Here is an 18,361-nt window from a genome sequence, read left to right on the forward strand (position 1 = left end):
ATAAAAATTTTCGCCCAAAAGTACACCAGAAATGTTTGTGAAACAAATGCATGTACAAGTTAATATCATCACCTGCTCAGGGAAAATGGAAAACAACTAATGACAACACACTGTGATGTGACTTACGATAAAAAATATGTATAAAAGGCAGTGATGACTTGAAAGGAGTGGGCACTCCTCCTAGCAAAATAAGGCAATGTATTGACTTAGAGAACTGGAAAAATCTGAGGGTACATATTCAAACACAACCAGATTCAGAGTTTCAAATAACATTGTCAGGACACTGTCTCTCTCGTTTGCTATCTTTCTTCTACACTGACTTCATTTTCATGAGATGTCAGGGATAACCCACTGGTTTACATCATTCAGGCTTACATGCTACTAGGTTAGCAACGCCAAGAGCAAAATATTTCAGAGCTAACGCTTGTTAGCTCTGCTATGACTAGTGTGCCCACGAGTGTGAGCAGGGAATGGGAAGGAAGGTCAGACTGACAGGGTCTAGACAGTGAATGTCTTTCATATCATCCAAAACATCCTACTCCTTCTACTGATGACCTCTGAAAAATTGAAAACCTCTGAGCTTTATTGTACTGTGCTGTTAGGCTAGCCCCACCATTTCTTTATCTTGTATGTTACTCTTACTTGGTTTTACCTCCATTTTGCTTGAGTACACTCACAAGAAATTCCTTAGAAAGCACACGGGAGGTTACTGTTATGAGGCTCTGCACATCTAAACATGTGTTACAGCCTCTCTAATGATTCTAGTTTGTCTTTGTGTATAAATCTGGGTTCAAAGGATCTTTTTAAAGAATTTTGGACAGAGGTTTTGTCATTGTCTTCTAAAATCCAATATTATTCGTGAGATGTCTCATGTTGGTCTGATTCTTATTCTTTTTATGTACTCTGGGTTCCTTTTTATTCTTCCTTTTGGAAGCTTTTATATATTTTTTCACTTATACTTTAGGTTCCAACATTTTACCATGATGTGCTTAGGTGTGAGTCTTTTCTCATTCATCCTACGCAGTACTTGATTGGTCCTTTCAAATATGAAAGATTTGAGTATCTCTTCAGATTCAGGAAATGATTATATTTTCCCTGGTACTTTCCTCACCTCCATTTTCTCTGTTCTCTCTTCCTGGAATGCCTATAAGCCAAATGTTGGACTGTCTTAGAAAGATACTCTATGTCTCTTAGTGTTTCTCTCATATTTTTCTTATCTTTTTTTTCTTTTTGTTCTACTTCATAAAATTGCTACGGCTTTATGTTCCAATTCTTCTGTTGAATTTTGATATAAAAATACATTTATTTTTATGTGTTATTTTATAAACATATAAAAATATGTTTATTCTGGCCAATATATTTTTAGTTTCTAGGAGGGTCTTTTTTTTCTCTTGTTCTTTTTCTTTTTCATAGCACCTGGGTTTTTCTTTAGCAATGTAACAGAATTCCAAATCTCTTTGAGGACATTACAAGGGGCTTGGATTGTTTAAAGTCCTCCTGTCTCTCAGAGTACTTCTGTTTCCCTCAAGGACCTGTCCATGTTTTCTTTCTCCTTGATCTTGCTAGTTTTTGTCATGTGTGTTATGGTCCTTGTTTGTAGTTTATATTCAATAACTGGGAAGTAAGAGGACTGTCTGGGAGCTCTGTTTACACTGGCGAGGCTGTTCTATCAACAGGTTTGCCCTGAGGATGAGAAAGAGGAACTACCTTCTCACCAGTAGTTTGTCACAGCAAGGGGCTTTACTCTGGGTCACGATATTCATTTTAGTAAAGTAGTCCTTCTCAATTACTTCTTTTACTTTATTTGGAATAAAGATATCAGATATCTTGCCTGATATAGTGGGGGCTCAGCTAACTCATTGCCATCTCTGCATGCAGAGATGGGGAGGAAAGCCACTTGCATAGTTCTTCTGTTGTCAGACTCTCCATAAGCTCCACTCCCTCCCTGGTTTTAGCCTCTTTCTTGCTCTTAGTCTTTATATCTGCTGATCCAAGGCTGGAGGCTCTCTGGATATCCCCCTCCATCAAAGCTTCCACAAAATATTCTGGGCCAAGGGTTTCTTTACCACATTCTACCAATCAACACCCTTCCTCCACTTTCTGTCTTTCAAAAATTTGTCAAAATCTCTCATCTACTCAAGTCTCTCCTCTCAGTCTCTACATTACTATGAGTTTATTCCTTCTTTATTATTTTACTAGCATATTAATGGAGTCTTGGGGTACAGAAGGATATTAAGAAACACATGTATGCAGTTGTCATCATGAAGCTTGTTACTTTTCCAACAACAACAGCAATATTTTAAACTAGTTAAGAGAAAAAAGATAACTGGAAGAGAATTTAAAAATGCTAGCATCCCAATACTAACAATTACAATAGTATATTCACTGGTAGAGCCCAATATGATACATAAATAAAGATTCTCCTTTTTTATATTTAAGATGATAGTATTAGGACATGTACTTGGGGTTATCTTCATGTAAAGATCCTCAATTTGAAGATACTTTCACTTGCTCCTGCTTATGACCAGGATTACATTCATTGTCAGAACTTCAGTTAAGGGGAAGGGGCACTATTTGTGGCTACAAGAGACTGGGGCTTACAACCAACCTGAAGATCAAACCAATCACTCTGGCCTCCAAGCCACTGGGATCTCACAAAGTGAACTCATTAACAATAGTTCTTGGTTTAGAACTGCTGTGGGTTAAATGTTTGGGTTTCCCATGAATTTAAATGTTGAAATCTTGACTGTCAAGGTGATGGTTTTGGATGGTGGGGCCTCTGGGAGGTGATTCGGTCAGTAGGGCAGACCCATTGTGAATATTCGTGCTCTAGTAAAAGATGCTTAAGGGAACTTATGTGCCCGTTCTGCCATGTGACATACAGCGAAGACACTCTATTAACCAGAGGACAGGTGCTCACCAGACACCAAATCTGCCAGTTTTTGATCTTGTATTTCTCAGCCTCCAGAACTACATTTCTGTGAGAAATAAATTTCTATTGTTTATAAGCCACCCCATTTATAGTAGTCTGTTATAGTAGCTTAGACAGACAAACGGCATTATGGAGTAAGAAACTGGAGTGAATTTATTTCTCTCTTCTTTGCATAGTTTTGACAAGTTTTTTTCAGACTGTTTTTTTATTCTACCTACTATGGCATTGTTGCTACGGATACAGGATGATACATACCATAATGTCTCAAGTGCTGGAAGATTATCTCTAATTCTCCAGAAAAAAAAAAAAAACCTAGAAAAATGAAGTACCTAGCATAGTTTTACTTGGCTATCAAAAATGCTCACATATAAGGAGAGACAAAAAGATTAACTTCCACATATAAATTCTTTTCAGTTTGTCAGCTTTGGAGCAGTAAGAGAAGAGGCTAAATTTGTCACTATCCTGAGCTTCTGCACAAAGTAATGTACAACTGTAGAAGCAAAGGCACTGTTATAATTGCATTCAGTCTGGCTTCCCACAGCCAAGTATTTCAACATTATTGATTAGCTGCCTTCAAAACAAATTGTGGAGGGAAGTACTGTTTAAAAAAAAGGAAATTTCTAGTTGATAAGTAACTGAAGTAACTGCTGGGAGTTTTATATGATCCAATTTTAAGTTCTCTCTAAGTTAGTTATGATTGAAATTTATGTCTTAGCATTTATTTTGAATATCTTATTAAATATAATATATTCACTGAAGTGAGAAAGAAGCAAGTAAACTAAAGCTTTGTGCAGGAAATCATATTTTTAGTAGTCAAAATATGAAAACTACCAAACCCCAAATAAATTTTTATGCTACCCTACTGAAATCAGAGACTGCAGTACTTATTTCCTCATCCCAACAGGATGAAATGAAGAAGCTGGCCACAACCAGCACATGGCACCAAAGGCAACCTTTAGTTGCCCTCACAGCATAAGACACTCCCACCAGCACCATGACAGTTTACAAATGCTATAGCAACACCCAGATATGTGTGTGTGTGTGTGTGTGTGTGTGTATACACACACACACACACATTCATAATTAATATGATTGTTGAGCACTGAATTAATAAGGTATATACACTATCATTACTTTAATTTTTTTATATATTCTCCTTTTAGGCCAGGCACAATTGCTCATGCCTGTAGTCCCAGTGCTTTGAGAGGCTGAAGTAAGAGGATTTCTTGAGGCAAGGAATTTGAGACCAGCGTGAGCAACATAGTGAGACCCTGTTTCATCAAAAAAAATTTAAAAATTAGCCAAGTGTGGTAGCATGTCCCTGTAGTCCTAGCTACTTGGGAGGCTAAGGCAGGAGGATTGCTTGAGCCCCAGATTTCAAGATTACAGTGAGTTGTGATCATGCCACTGCACTCCAGCCTGGGTGACAGAGCAAGACTCTCTCAAAAAAAAAAAAAAAAAGGAAATGTGTTTTCCAGGAGGGTCAGCTTATCAACTGAAAGAGAGAAGAGGGGAGATTGGTACATGTGTAACATTTTGAATAAGTGACATAATAATTCCATTGTTCTGATTATTTAGTTTATATTTAGCCATAGACCAGGATTATGACAAACTATATAGAAGAGTAAGTACTGCAAAACAAGAAGCTGTTTTTTCTCTTTATCTGCACTCAGTAAATACTTGTTAAGAGAATGAATATATTTAATTTGAATGAAATATACAGTATATGTCTAGTATACAGCATGAGCTCTCAAACTATTTGGTGACTATAGGTAAACTAACCTCACATTATATGAAATTGAGAGCATTTATGCCCCCCAAAATCTCTTGGAACATTGATTGTCTCTTATCTGCACTATTTTTTTAGAGAGAAATTTTTGTTAAAGATGGGAACATGGTATTATTAAAGGGACTGAGTACCACAGTCAAAAAACGAGTATGACTGAAAATGTAATACTGATATTCAGGGAGATCAACTTAAAAATTCACTTTTTATATTCTTGTCATTATTTTATCATTACTATCATTATTATTATTATTTATTTTAAGAAGTTCTGCCTTCATTGAAACAATAATGATCCTGAGTTAATGATGAGGTTTTTAATTTCTACATAAATGTTTGGGTTTCTCACATTCTTCAGTTTCATGGCAGCAATCCAGGTTCAGTCAACAACTTTATTTGCTAATATTTTAAATAGAGCCATCAAATCTACCTTAGCAGATGATTTGCTTTCAGAGTTATAAGCTTAAATACAACATTGTGATAACTTTTAATTTTCGAAAATATATGAGAACACACTCTTAGAAAGGTAAGGGAATTGTCAGTAATATCAGCTGGATTCTTCCAAGTGATTTTCATTTTCCCTTCAAAGATGTATCCTTTGCTGATCCCATTATCTCAGGTTGTTATCGAATGGAATGACCATTCTTTTCATTTGGCTCTGAATGATAGTCATTCCCCATCAATGCTCAGAGGTTTCTCTCTCTCTACTCTGTTTGGAATCCTTTTGCCAGAGTGATTTGTAGAAATATGAACAGTGATGGCATGTTGGGACAGTGAGAGTTGTCTCACACCTCCTATAACAAAAGCTGTGCTTTCATGTTTTTAAGCTAAATTCACATATATGGATACTGATAGATTACCTTTTAGATTTTATAAAATCTGAGTTTTGCATTTTGGCTTTCCACTAAGCAAAATACACCTATAGTGTATAGGGTTAAAAATGTAAATCAATATGGTTCTTATTTCTTGAGAGTTTACTTTGCGCCAGACATTTAGGTTTACTCCTCACAACCCACTGAGGTATGTGCTATGATTATTGCTATTTTGCAGATTTAAACATAGAGGCTTTGAAGAAACATGCCAAAGTCAGACAGCAGGCAAGCAACAGAGGCAAGAATTCCAGCCATATAGTCTGCTCCTACAGCCTCTGCTCTTGACTGGTATAGCATGCTGATTCCCATAAATCGATAGAATTATCAATGACAGTTGAATCTATTACTCTGTAGTTATCCTAAGGGTAATTCTACTACAAAGCATGCCATGTCTGACCTGATGTGGCGCCACTGAAGAGCCAAACGAAAAAACCATAGCATTTCTGTGGTATTGCAGAACTGGTGATTTTAAAATACAGACATGTGAGGCTTACTAGAATATAAATTCCGGCCAGATCACCAGAGCGCACCTAGTGAAACACTATTTGTATGTATTTTTGTGGTTTATAATATTTATTAAATGATAGGAGCAACTGTCACTCTTCAAGTCAGTGTGACGTCTGCCTGAAATGAAAGGATGGACTTGTAAATTAATCACCTGAACTTGGATATAAATGACTGCATCTGTCAAAATCCTTGCTCCATGTCTATAGACATATTTTATTTTCAATTCATGTAGGAATTTACTTAAAACTTAGAGGATGCCTAAGACCTACTCTTGACACTTTCCTGTGTCTCATGTTGCATACGATAATGTGCACTGGGTGTGAATTTTTTAAGCTTTCCCAAGTTCCATATGGCAAGATATACACTTCAGAGAGGGACTAAAATCCTGGAACCTCTCCTTCTGGTTCTACGAACTGGCAATAGGAAGGCCATTCTGGTTTCTAGGCATAAAAGTCTGTTTTAATGATGCTTTATATGCAGAGCCTTGGGATGCATATATTACAGGCATTGTAAAATAGAGATGGGATTGGAGTGGTGAGCCTCTGGGGAAAGCCTTGGAGCACAGCTGTCTTCACACAGTGACACACACTAAGAGGAGCACCGAGGCGCAGGCAACATTGGTCTCTCCATCCATTACAGCTCTGCATGAAACTGTCCTCTCCAATAGACAAAGAGAGAAGAAGCAGAGATCATGCTTTCCTGTCCATAAAAGAGTTTTGTATCATTAGCTCAAACCCCAGGTCATTAACTAAATCTACATGGCAGAAGAGCTAGGATGTACATGTACTTACTGAAACAGTGAAGGAATAACAGAGCAATGGCTCATTTGAAGACTGCCTTTGAATGGCAGGTATATGAATAGAAAATTGTATGCAAAAAAGGAAAATGGAATTAATATGTTTGTTTAATAATGACTTGTTTAAAAGCAATGGATCAATGCCAAGCCACTCATTTCCATGCCAGTCTGCTCATTTCCTCTAATACCATTTTTTAAAGAGATGTTTTCAGATTTCATATTCTCTCTCTCTCTCTGTCTCTCTCTCTTGGAGGAATAGTCATAAAATAAGAAATGTGAAGATCATTTACAGACTACAGAGAAAGACCTATAGTTGTTTCATGCCTTAGAGCTGGTAAAGGGAAAAAAATGGAAGTCAAACTCTTCATCAACAATTAATTCATAATTTTCTCTGTAATGAGGTTGGAATGAGCTGTGCAGAGAGGATGCAGCCTGCATAACAATAACAGGCTTTCAGACAGAGTCCAGTCTCAATGGCTACATTCCTTCCTTGTACAGTCTTCCCAGAGAACTTGTACAACGAAAAGCAACATGACCAATGAACAATACCATGCTTTTAATTTTAATGTCAAGATCCATTCCTAGATTCATTTATAAAGCAGCAACTCAATGAATGTTTCTAATATTTAAGTTTAGTAAGTTCTTCATGGAATAAAAATATCTATTAATATAGCTTATCTGTAACTTAAATAAGAAAAATGATATGACCAATTGTTACCTAGAAGGCATTTGATAAAAATCCTGTTTCCAACTTAAAAACTTTATAAATAGAATACTTTTGTAATTTTACAAGCTTGCTCTATCCCAACATAGCAGCTGCAACCCCCTCAATAGGGAAACACTAGAAGTATTGCCATTAATTTCAGAAACCAATCAAGGATGCTCATTACAAGTCATCAACATTTAACCTTATAGTGTTTTGGACAATGCAATACAAATGAAACAGATATTACAGGAAAGGATATTGGAATGCAGAAAAATTATTTATAAAGAAAAATTATAAACATTTATGCATAAATAAAAAATATAAATATAAATTATTTACCACCCCAAGAAAATATACTATTAAGTAAAAATTATGAGGGGCCATTTTGTTTCAGACTGAGCTCATACATTATGTCCAACAGACCAGACCAATCCAGAATGGAGTCCCCTGTATTAGATACCATGTAATCAAACTGAACTTTAAAATTGGCCATTTCTCAAAAAAAAAAAAAAAAAAATACAGGAGATTTACAGCAATCAATCAGAAAGGCCCAGTTTACCTGAGCTGACACAATAAGCAAGTCTTCTTTCTTTTAACCCTATAAGTGAAGTAACTTTGTAACAACCAATCTGCTTTTTGTTCCTCCTGTTTGTTTGCTTCAGCCTTTTCCTGCCTTTATAGAAAGCCCACTTCCTCTGCTCGATTCACTGAACTGTTTTATGGATGAGATGCTGCCTGATTCATTAATCACTATTAAAAGCCAATTAGATCTTTAAATTAAATTTGTTGAAATTTTGTTTTTTAACACTACCAAGAAAACACTGGAGGCTCCAGTTCGTGTGTTCTGTTCCTGCCAAGACGAGCCCTCTCCTTACCTGCAGTGGGCTGAAAGGGAGCCTCACTCAGAACAAAGAACCCATCAAAGGCAAACTTCCATATACTCCCAGCAGTGCATCTGCCAATACATGCACAGCCTTCATGCCCACTCAGTGGAGATAACTGCCCTTGCTCTTAGCCATAGCCTGTCCCTTCCCTTGTGCACTGGCTCATATCCTCTCTCATCGAGTTGAGGACATCATTCTTGCACTTATCCTCTCCTCTCGCATGATCACATTTCCAGCTCTACTGGACTATTCCCATTAACATGCAAACACTGTGTGGTAGTTTCCATCTCAAAAAGCCACTCCTGGCTCGACATTATCCTCCAGCTACTGGCCAGTTGCTTAGCACCCTTTCCAGCAAAACTCCTTCAAAAAGTTGTCTTTAACCACCCTTTGTACATTTTGACCTCTCATTCTTTCTTGTGCCATGCCTATTAAGCATTTGCACCCTCCCAATTCACCAAAATAGCTCTTGTATTGGAAGCTAGAAAAGGTGAGAAAACATTGCCCCTCCGAGCCTCCAGAAGGAATCAGTCCTGCCAGTGCCTTGACATTAGCCTAGTGCAATTTTGGACTTTTGCCTTCCAGAAATATAAGAGAATAATCTGTGTTGTTTTTAAGCCACTAAGTTTGTGGTAATTTGTTACAGCAGCAGTAAAGCTAATATATCAATAGAGAAAGTGTTTGGTTGTTAATTATTCTAGGCTTAGTTACAGGACAGTCTTTGAAAGGCAGGTAACAAACACCACTGGTTTCATTCATAACCTCATTCTCACTAGCTGGAGATGGCCTTTGTTGGGATACATGTCTCCATGAGTCTCTTGCATTTCTTTGTGTCTTGTGTTTGTTCTGGATTATCTTTTCAAGGATGTTTGTATAGTCAAGAGCCTTTGCAGATAGAGATACTGTCTCCGTCTGATGCAGAGCCCTGATGCATTTGCTGGCCAGAGTATCCTGCTGTCCAGGGTAATAAAGATAATGTTTTCCTCTGGAGCATGAGTTAGGCATATTTGCTGGCAATGCCTTTAAAAGATAGCAGCTTACTAAATTTAGCGTTTCTCATTTGGGACATAAACCCACCATGCTCTCAGTATCAACCTGGACCTGGCTCTACGTTGTGTCCATGGACTTTGGAGGATAAGGGCAAGGAGAATCAATGCAAAATGAAGCTCACACTGCTCACCATGTTATAAGTTATAAAGTCCACTGTTTCTGAACCAGGAGTCTTGTGCCTTCTGCCATCCATGAACCAGAGGCAGTCAAATTTGTTAGTCTGCAAGTAAGGCAAAATCTGAAGCTTAACAGTTCTTGATGCACTTCCAGCTGGGGGTAGCTGTGTAACATAGTATTGGCTTGTGAAATGCAGACAGACGTCCAATGAGGGTTCAACTGAAGGTACTTTCTTGATTATTCCAGCAGTTTCCCACTTCCTTTGACCTGTAACTTAGGATGAAGGTGCAGCATCTATCTTGCAACCATAAGGCCAAATGCCAAAACACTAAAGATGATAGAGCAGCAAGTTGGAAAGTACCTGGATGCCTGAAGGCCTCTTTGAGCAGGAAAACCAACTCTGGATTACCTACCTCCAGATTCCTTATTATGTGAAGCAAGCAAAACCCCTATTTGTTCACTGTAATGTTGAGTAGATATTGTTACTCGTAGCTGAAAGCATTTCAGATCAAAAGTGAAAACAAAGATTTAGTTCTAAATCTCTGGTGTGTTCATTTCTTTCTGAAAATAAAAGTAGTTTTGTTATTTTAAATGATAAAACAGGTGTATTCTTGAAAAGTTTTAATAATATTCCAAAGCATAAGAATAAAGCAGTCACTACTGCCATCCACTACTAATGACCACCACTAATTGTCTTAGTTAACACTTTCACAGAATAGACAGAATAGGCTGGTTCTAGTGTTAGTATTAGGGTGTTTGTGCTAGAATCTTAACTCCATCACTTATTAGCTATGACCTAGGGCAAGTTATTTAAATGTTACATGCATTAGATTTCTGATTTGTAAAATGAGTATAAAACACCTACCATTTGAAAATTATATTATATACTAGTCAACATACATAAAACGTTCAGAACATTCTTTACACAGAGCAGGCACACATTAAATATGGTTATTTTCATCTTCCTAGAATTTCACTGTGAGTTCATGTGTATGTATGCATGCACACACATACACATTTAAGATAGGACATTGCCGTATATGTCATATTGTCACTTTTTTCTATTTAGCATTATTGCAGAGGCATGTTTTCGTGTCAATAAATATAATAAACATTGCCACTTCTAGTGGCTGTCAGGTATTTCACTATGTAAATGCACATTCGCTTACTTTATCAGTCTCTTACTGACGATCAGTGAGGCTTTATAAAGTTTCCCTCTATTGTAAACAATGCTGTGTTGAACATCTTTATATATCACTTTTAAATACTAAATAAATAAGAACTATTTATCATAGTACTTTCTTCTAATCATTTTCCAGAAATGTAAATGATTAGGACCTCAGCTGACCTGGAGGGAAATCTGAGCTGTCAAGTGTTGAAGTCAATTAAAGCAAAATGAGCCCAAATGAAAGTAACAGTCATGCCTCTCATCACTTTCTTTGATAGTATAAGTAAAAGGCTGGAACTGGAGAAAGCCATTGACTCTCCCATTCTATTTTTCCATATGGAACAGCACACTGGTCAAGCCTTAGGTGGATCAATGCATGAGGATGCTCTCTCTTTTGAGGAAACTCAGAACAAAAGGCCTGAAGGAAACCAGAATATGTCACACCAAGATATGCCTCTTTATTTTGAGCTAAAGGCAGTTAAGATGCAGCAAATGGAGGAAAAGCCCTGTCTATCCTCCCCCTTTCACTCTACAGACAGGATATAAAATCTCCTCTGCTGGAGTAACTCTAGAATGTTACCAGCCCAGAGACCAGACGGTACCAGAGGAATCTGCAAACAGACCTCACTGCATTAGTTTCCTCCCATATATTTACCTTCCCACAGTTTCCCGCCCTTAGCAACGTACAACCACTTTCCTTTGTCTTGTCATTTCTCTACAAATTTATTGTTCTTCCTTAAAGATACTACATAAGCGGAGTTCTTTTTTCAAAATTTAATCAAAAAAGGAATTAACTTATCAATAGGTAGATAAGTTAAACCACCATTTTTCCAATAAACCACCATTTTTAATTTTAATTTTTATTTATTTTAAGTTCACGGGTACGTGTGCAGGAGATGTACAGGTCAGTTAAAAAAGTGAATGTGTGATACGGTGGTTTGCACACAGATCATTCCATCACCTAGGTATTAGTCCGACATCCATTAGCTATTCTTCCTGATGCTCTCCCTCCTCCCCTTGACTCTCTGACAGGCCCCATGTGTCCATGTGTTCTTATCATTCAGCTCCCACTTATAAGTAAGAGCATGCAGTGCTTGGTTTCCTGTTCCTGTGTTAGTTTGCTGAGAATAATGGCCTCAAGCTCCATTTATGCCCCTGCAAAGGACATGATCTTGTTCCTTTTTGTGCCTGCAAAGTATTTCATGGTGTATATCTACCACATTTTCTTTATCCAGTCTCTCACTGATGGGCATTCAGGTTGATTCCATGTCTTTGCTATTGTGAATAGTGCTGCAATGAAAATACATGTACATGTGTCTTTATAGTAGAATGATTTCTGTTCTCTTGGGTATACATCCAGTAATGGGATTGCTGGGTTGAATGGTTTTTCTGCCTCTAGGTCTTTGAGAAATCACCACATTGTCTTCCACAATGGTTGAACTAATTTACACTCCTACCTATAGTGTAAAAGCATTCCTATTTCTCCACAACCTTGCCAGCATCTGTTGTTTTTTGACTTATTAATAATAGCCATTCTGACAGATGAGAGGTAGTATCTTTGATTTGCATTTCTCCAATGATCTTCGATGTTGAGCTTTTTTTCATGTTTGTTGCCCACATGTATGTCTTCTTTTGAGAAGTGTCTGTTCATGTCCCTGGCCCAGTTTTTAATGGGGTTTTTTATTTTTTTCTTGCAAATTTGTTTAAGTTCCTTGTAGATACTGGATATTAGGCCTTTGTCAGATGAATAAATTGCAAAAATTTTCTCTCATTCTGCAGGTTGTCCAGTTTACTCTCATGATAGTTTCTTTTGCTGTGCAAAAGCTCTTTCATTTAATTTAGATCTTATTTGTCAACTTTTGCTTTTGCTGCAATTGCTTTTGGCATCTTCATCGTGAAATCTTTGCCCACCACCTATGTCCTGAATGGTATTGCTTAGATTTCCTTCTAGGGCTTTTATAGCTTTGAATTGATATTTTAGTCTTTAGTTTATCTTGAGTTGGTTTTTTAATATGGTGTAAGAAAGGGGTCCAGTTTCAATCTTCTGCATCTGTCTAGCCAGTTCTCAAGAATAAGCCACCATTTTAAATTACTTTTCATTGATGTTTCTCCTGCATGATGTATACTGCTGTTTGTTTTTCTCTGTTAATCTTTTTTTCATTACAGAGTTCTGTTCCAACTAAGAATCCATGAGCATAAAGGAACAAATTATTTTTTCTCCCTTACAGGTTTCTGCAGTTTCTCCCTGAGGTTTCAGAGAATGTGAAGGGGAAGGACTAGGAGTAGAAAAGTCCTGAGTCAAAGTGAGACCTCTACTCAAGGTCTTAGACAACAAGTCCTGGGAATGAAGGTGCTAGGGCTGGAATATAAATATGTGAAGGGTATAGCTCAAGGCCAGAAGAGCTTGAGACCTTGACTGCAACTCCCTTCAGAGACTACAATGCATTGGCTGTGTATCAAGTCTGGTATGAGAAGGGCAGATTTCTCCCATGAGGCCTGCCAGGTAAGGCTTTTGTAATTGCCTATCGTCAGGCCTGAAAAATCACACACAGATTTGTAACCAGGAGCCAGCTGCCTCATAAATGCTGGGTCAAAGGATATATAGGTTTTTAAAGATTTATATATAACATCCTTGAGGAAGGTTACAATTTGCAGTCTTACCACAACATCACCAATACCAGGAATTATTGTTGTTGTTGTTGTTTTTAATATTTAACAATATGTAGTTTAAAATTTCTCTCCTTAATTCAGTTTCTACTTATTGGTTTCCAGGAAACTAGAACACCTTTCTGTGTTTACTGACAATAGGCACATTGTAATATTTTACTTTTTGTTTATTGTCATCATATTTTTACCCATTTCCTATTAAGTTATTATACCTTTTTATTTAATTATGAGTTACAAAAATTATATTAATCCTCTAGAAGTCATATAAATATCAAATATTTCTAGTTTTGTTTTTTTGTTTATAATATAGTTTTTTAATATAGAAAATTTAAATGTATTTATAAGCAATCTGTAATTTTTTCTTTATGGTTTCTGCCTTTAATCGTCATATTTAGAGAGTAAATAATCTAACCCAAGATTATACAATTATATACCTTTGTATGATTCCAGCAGTTTCTTAGAAAGATACATATATAGATATATAGATATATGCAAAACCATCAATTAATCTGGAGTGTATCTTTTGTCAGGTTTCTAAAAACAGTTCTTTCTTTAGTATGATCCAAATAATTTAGCCAGCTATGCCAACACCATAAGCAACACCTACTGATTGGAAATGCCAGCTAAGTTTGTCTGCTTATTCTGGTGCTAGTTTCTTATTATTTTAATTATTATAGCTTTAAGCTTTTTTAAAAAATCCGGTATCAGCACCTGCTCCATTATTTTTGTTTTGCAATTTTTTTCTTGGCCTTTTTCATGCATTTATTTTTCCAGGAAAATTTTAGAATCATTTAATTAAGTCCCTCTTTCCCTGGGCCCCCTCCATTCCACTGGGACTTCAATTGGGTTTATGGTATATTGTTAGATGAATTTCTTAAAAACTGGCATATTTATAATATTGAGCTTTCCTATCCATATGATGGTTTATATATCCAGTTTATTTGTGCAAGTTTTTAACGAGATAGGGATAAAATAAGTTTCTTACACTGAGGTCTGTGGGAGGGAGATTAGGGGAGGGGCAGCGGGGGATAGGGAGTTGGGGAGGGATAACATGGGGAGAAATGCCAGATATAGGTGATGGGGATGGAGGCAGCAAACCACATTGCCATGTATGTACCTATGCGACAATCCTGCATGTTCTTCACATGTACCCCAGAACCTGAAATGCAATTATATATATATATATGTATATATATATATATATATATATGTTTCTTAATTGAACAAGAGCAAGAAGGCTCTGTTGAGATGCTTTTCCATTTTGTCTAAGTAGAATCAGGATAAGTCTTTTTATTTCAGGACCATAAAACCATATAAAATATGGTATACACATACTATATATGCATATCTGTATTTACATCTATATATGCAGTTCTTACTTTGCATAGTTTGGTATACATGAATTTCAACAATTATGGTTTAGTTAATATCAGTCCCTAACATGATTCAAATTTTAGTTGCTACTTTGTATTAACAATGAGCAATTGTATAAAGTATAAATTTTACTGCTGTGTCTCCAGTCTACAAATCACTACGTAAATAACAGATTATTAAATTTGTTTGTGACCAGTCATGTTTCTTCTTTCAGTAACTGTCAACGATTGGTCACTGCACATCTGTCATTCACAATTCATGCACAGACAGCAAGGTGTGTAGCTATGTTGCCTCCTTGTCTCCCAGTAGTAAATCCATGTGACATTTTACAAAAATCAGCCAGTAATGATGAAAGTGCAGCAAATAAACAAGAAGTGATAATGCTGAAAGTGAAATTTGTATTGAACATAAATGAAATTATACATAGTGACAGTGAGAATGTTAGCACCACTGCTGTTTGAGAAATCTGTAGGCAGAAGAATAAATCAAACTTACTGACATATGTCCCAGAGGAAGTGATACTGGCAGAAAAACAAAAACAAAAACTAAACCTTACATTAAAGGATCTCTCAGAGATATTTCATGACATTGAAAATATAGAGGAGAAAACCTTGGGAGCTGATCCCAAACTTAAAAACAGAGTATGATGATTTGCCAAGGCATTGAAAGGATACCTGCTTTGTATCATAAATTATATAAGAAGATGAAGGGAATTACTGTTCGAAGTGCTTTTGAGAAATAGAGCATTTTAGAAAAATAAAGTAATTTAAATCTCAATATTTCTAATATTTTAAATTACAGTGTACTAAATAAATAATAGTTTTACTATTTTTCATGTTTCAAAACATTTACAACCAAAAAAGTAAGAGAGTTTTTAATGTTTCAACAAAAATTTGTAACACTTACAGAACACTGTAACATTTTTCCATTGATTAATAAGATTATCTTGCATGGTTTCAGCTTGTGAAGTCATTTTTATGATCTCATGCTACTGTGCAAAGTGAGCACTGCCTGTACTCAAGGGAGCAGGGAGGCAAAGAGAGGCAAGAATGACAAGCTGAGTGAAAATCCTCTAGCACAAAGCAGCTGGCAGAAAAAGAGAAAGACCAAGCTAATGCTTTCACCTTGGTAAGAAAAATAACTCCCATGCAACAGACACTGGCCCAAAGGATGAATGTATTGTTCTAGAGTTACACAAGAACACTGCACTTAAGAAGGCACATCCCCATAATTGGTTTATTTTAATGTAATATATTCCTCTGAACCTTTTGCTTATAGGAGCAGAAGGAATTTCTGGCCCTGGATTACCTGAGTTTGCATCCTGGTTCTCTTTCCTTCAGGGAGGAGACTGTCTAGGTCTGAAATACCTCCTGTCTTGCCTTGCATTCGTTGAGGTGTCAGGGAGGGGGACAGTGTTTATTCCAGCTTTTCATGGGAAGTCATCCTGGCCACTTAATCTTCTGGTGCAGTGATGCAATGAAATTCTCTCAGTCTAATGGGTTCAGGCACATCTTTCCTGGGCCAATAGCCAGAAATGGATTAATGTGCAGATTTAAAAGGAGACGAAAACACAAAGAATTTTTCAAGCCAAGGGAGAAACAAGAGAATAAAAGAAATACTGCTTCTGTAAATGGCCCTAAGTGAAGATTTTTCCTTAAAATCCCAATGATACTCTACAATGTTTTGAAAGTGATTTATAAGGCTGACAAGGACTGGCTGGGCTTAATGGGGTCATTTGATTTTAATGCCTCAAATAGGACTGCTTCTATTTTCGTCTCAATAAAACAGCCTGCACCAGCACATGAGCAAATTTAAGAACGTAAATCATGTCTATATGTGATCAATTTAGGAAGAAGGAGTCTTCAGGAGAAAGCTGGACAGACAGTGAGATGGGAGATGTAATTTCAGACAAAATACGCAACATTCCCATGTCCCTGGGGGTACGCAAAAGGCAGAGAAAGCCTTATTTATAGACAATCTACCTCTGGCTCTGAGCTCTAATTTGAGGAACTCACAGATCTGTCTTACTAAATGTATGTCCTTGCTAAGTTCCTGTGTTTCCTGCCTTTATCCTAACTTAAGGGTCTTTCTGAGTCTGCCTTTGACTAGTAGTACAACCTTGAACAAGTAAATGGACCTCAGCTTCTTTGCCATAAAGTGAGGGGGTTAAAGGAGAAGATCTCTCTCTAAACGGCTTTATGACTCTCTCAAGTTCTACATGAGAAATGCTTTTAATTGGAGAAACATTTAGTGCTAATAAATTAATTTTTAAGAATAAATTAAAACTCCGATCTTGCTCCAGAAAGGATTTAAGGTGAGGTGTTAGTCAAGGTTCTCCAGAGAAACAGAACCAGTAGGAAACATATAGATACATAAGAGGAGATTTATTATAGAAACTGGCTCACCAGATTATAGAGGCCAGCAAGTCTTACCCTAGGCCATTATCAAGCTGGACAACAAGGACAGCTAGTGGTATAATTCAGTATGAGCTCAAAGCCCTCAGAATAAGGGGGTCATGGGTGTAAATTCTAGTCCAAGGCCAAAAGCCTGAGAGCCAGGAGAATCAGTAGTGTAGCTGACCTGATAGCTGGGGTGACTAGAAGCCCTGAGAACCAGGAGCTCCCATGTCTGAGGGCAAGAGAAAATGGATGTCCCTACTCATTGAGAGAGAGAAAATTTATCTCTCCTCTGCCTTTTTTGTTCTATTTAGGTCCTCAGAGGACTGGATGATGCCTGCCTACATTAGCAAGGGCAGATCTTCTTTACACAGTCTGTCAACTCAAATGCTAATCTCTCCCAGAAACACCCTTACAGATGCACTTAGAAACAATATCGACCCGCTATCTGAGCATCCCTTAGCCCAGTCAAGTTAACACCTGAAGTTAACCATTTGCAGGAAACTTGTCATCACATTATTGCTCTCGCTTGCATGTATGAGAAGTTTCTTTTTTTCCCCAGCCCTGCACCATGGCTACCTTCAACTAAGCTGGGGCATGGGCTGAGATTTCAGAGGTTGTAAAGAGTACATCATATTGCTTCCTAGATTGATTGGCAGCACAGATTAGCACCCTATGAAAGATTTCCCTATTAAAATGCAGTTATTAAAAATAAAACATCATTAATACAATAGTCAACTGGAAATGAATTTCAAATCAAATAATTTGAAACAAAATATGAAGGAAGAAAAACAAATAAGATAACAACCATTATACTCATTTTAAGAACTATCCATCACTACCTGTGTAACCTTTATTTTGATCTCAGATGTAGGATAAATGCTTTGCCTCACTATAAATCTTTTCTTAAAGTCAAAGTCAATTGATTATATTCAGAGCTCATGTCTGACTCCAACTCTTAGAAGCTTTAAGAAAACTTGACATTAGAAGCTCATTCAGGACTTCCAAATTCCCATAGAATAATGACAGGACTCCTAAATCCTAATTTTTCACGTCTTCCAAGAACCATGCGTATCAACAAAGAGAATATACAAAACAATCTGTAACTT

Source organism: Cebus imitator, unplaced genomic scaffold, assembly GCF_001604975.1.
Source record: "Cebus imitator isolate Cc_AM_T3 unplaced genomic scaffold, Cebus_imitator-1.0 Scaffold50, whole genome shotgun sequence".
NCBI classification, from domain to species: domain Eukaryota; kingdom Metazoa; phylum Chordata; class Mammalia; order Primates; family Cebidae; genus Cebus; species Cebus imitator.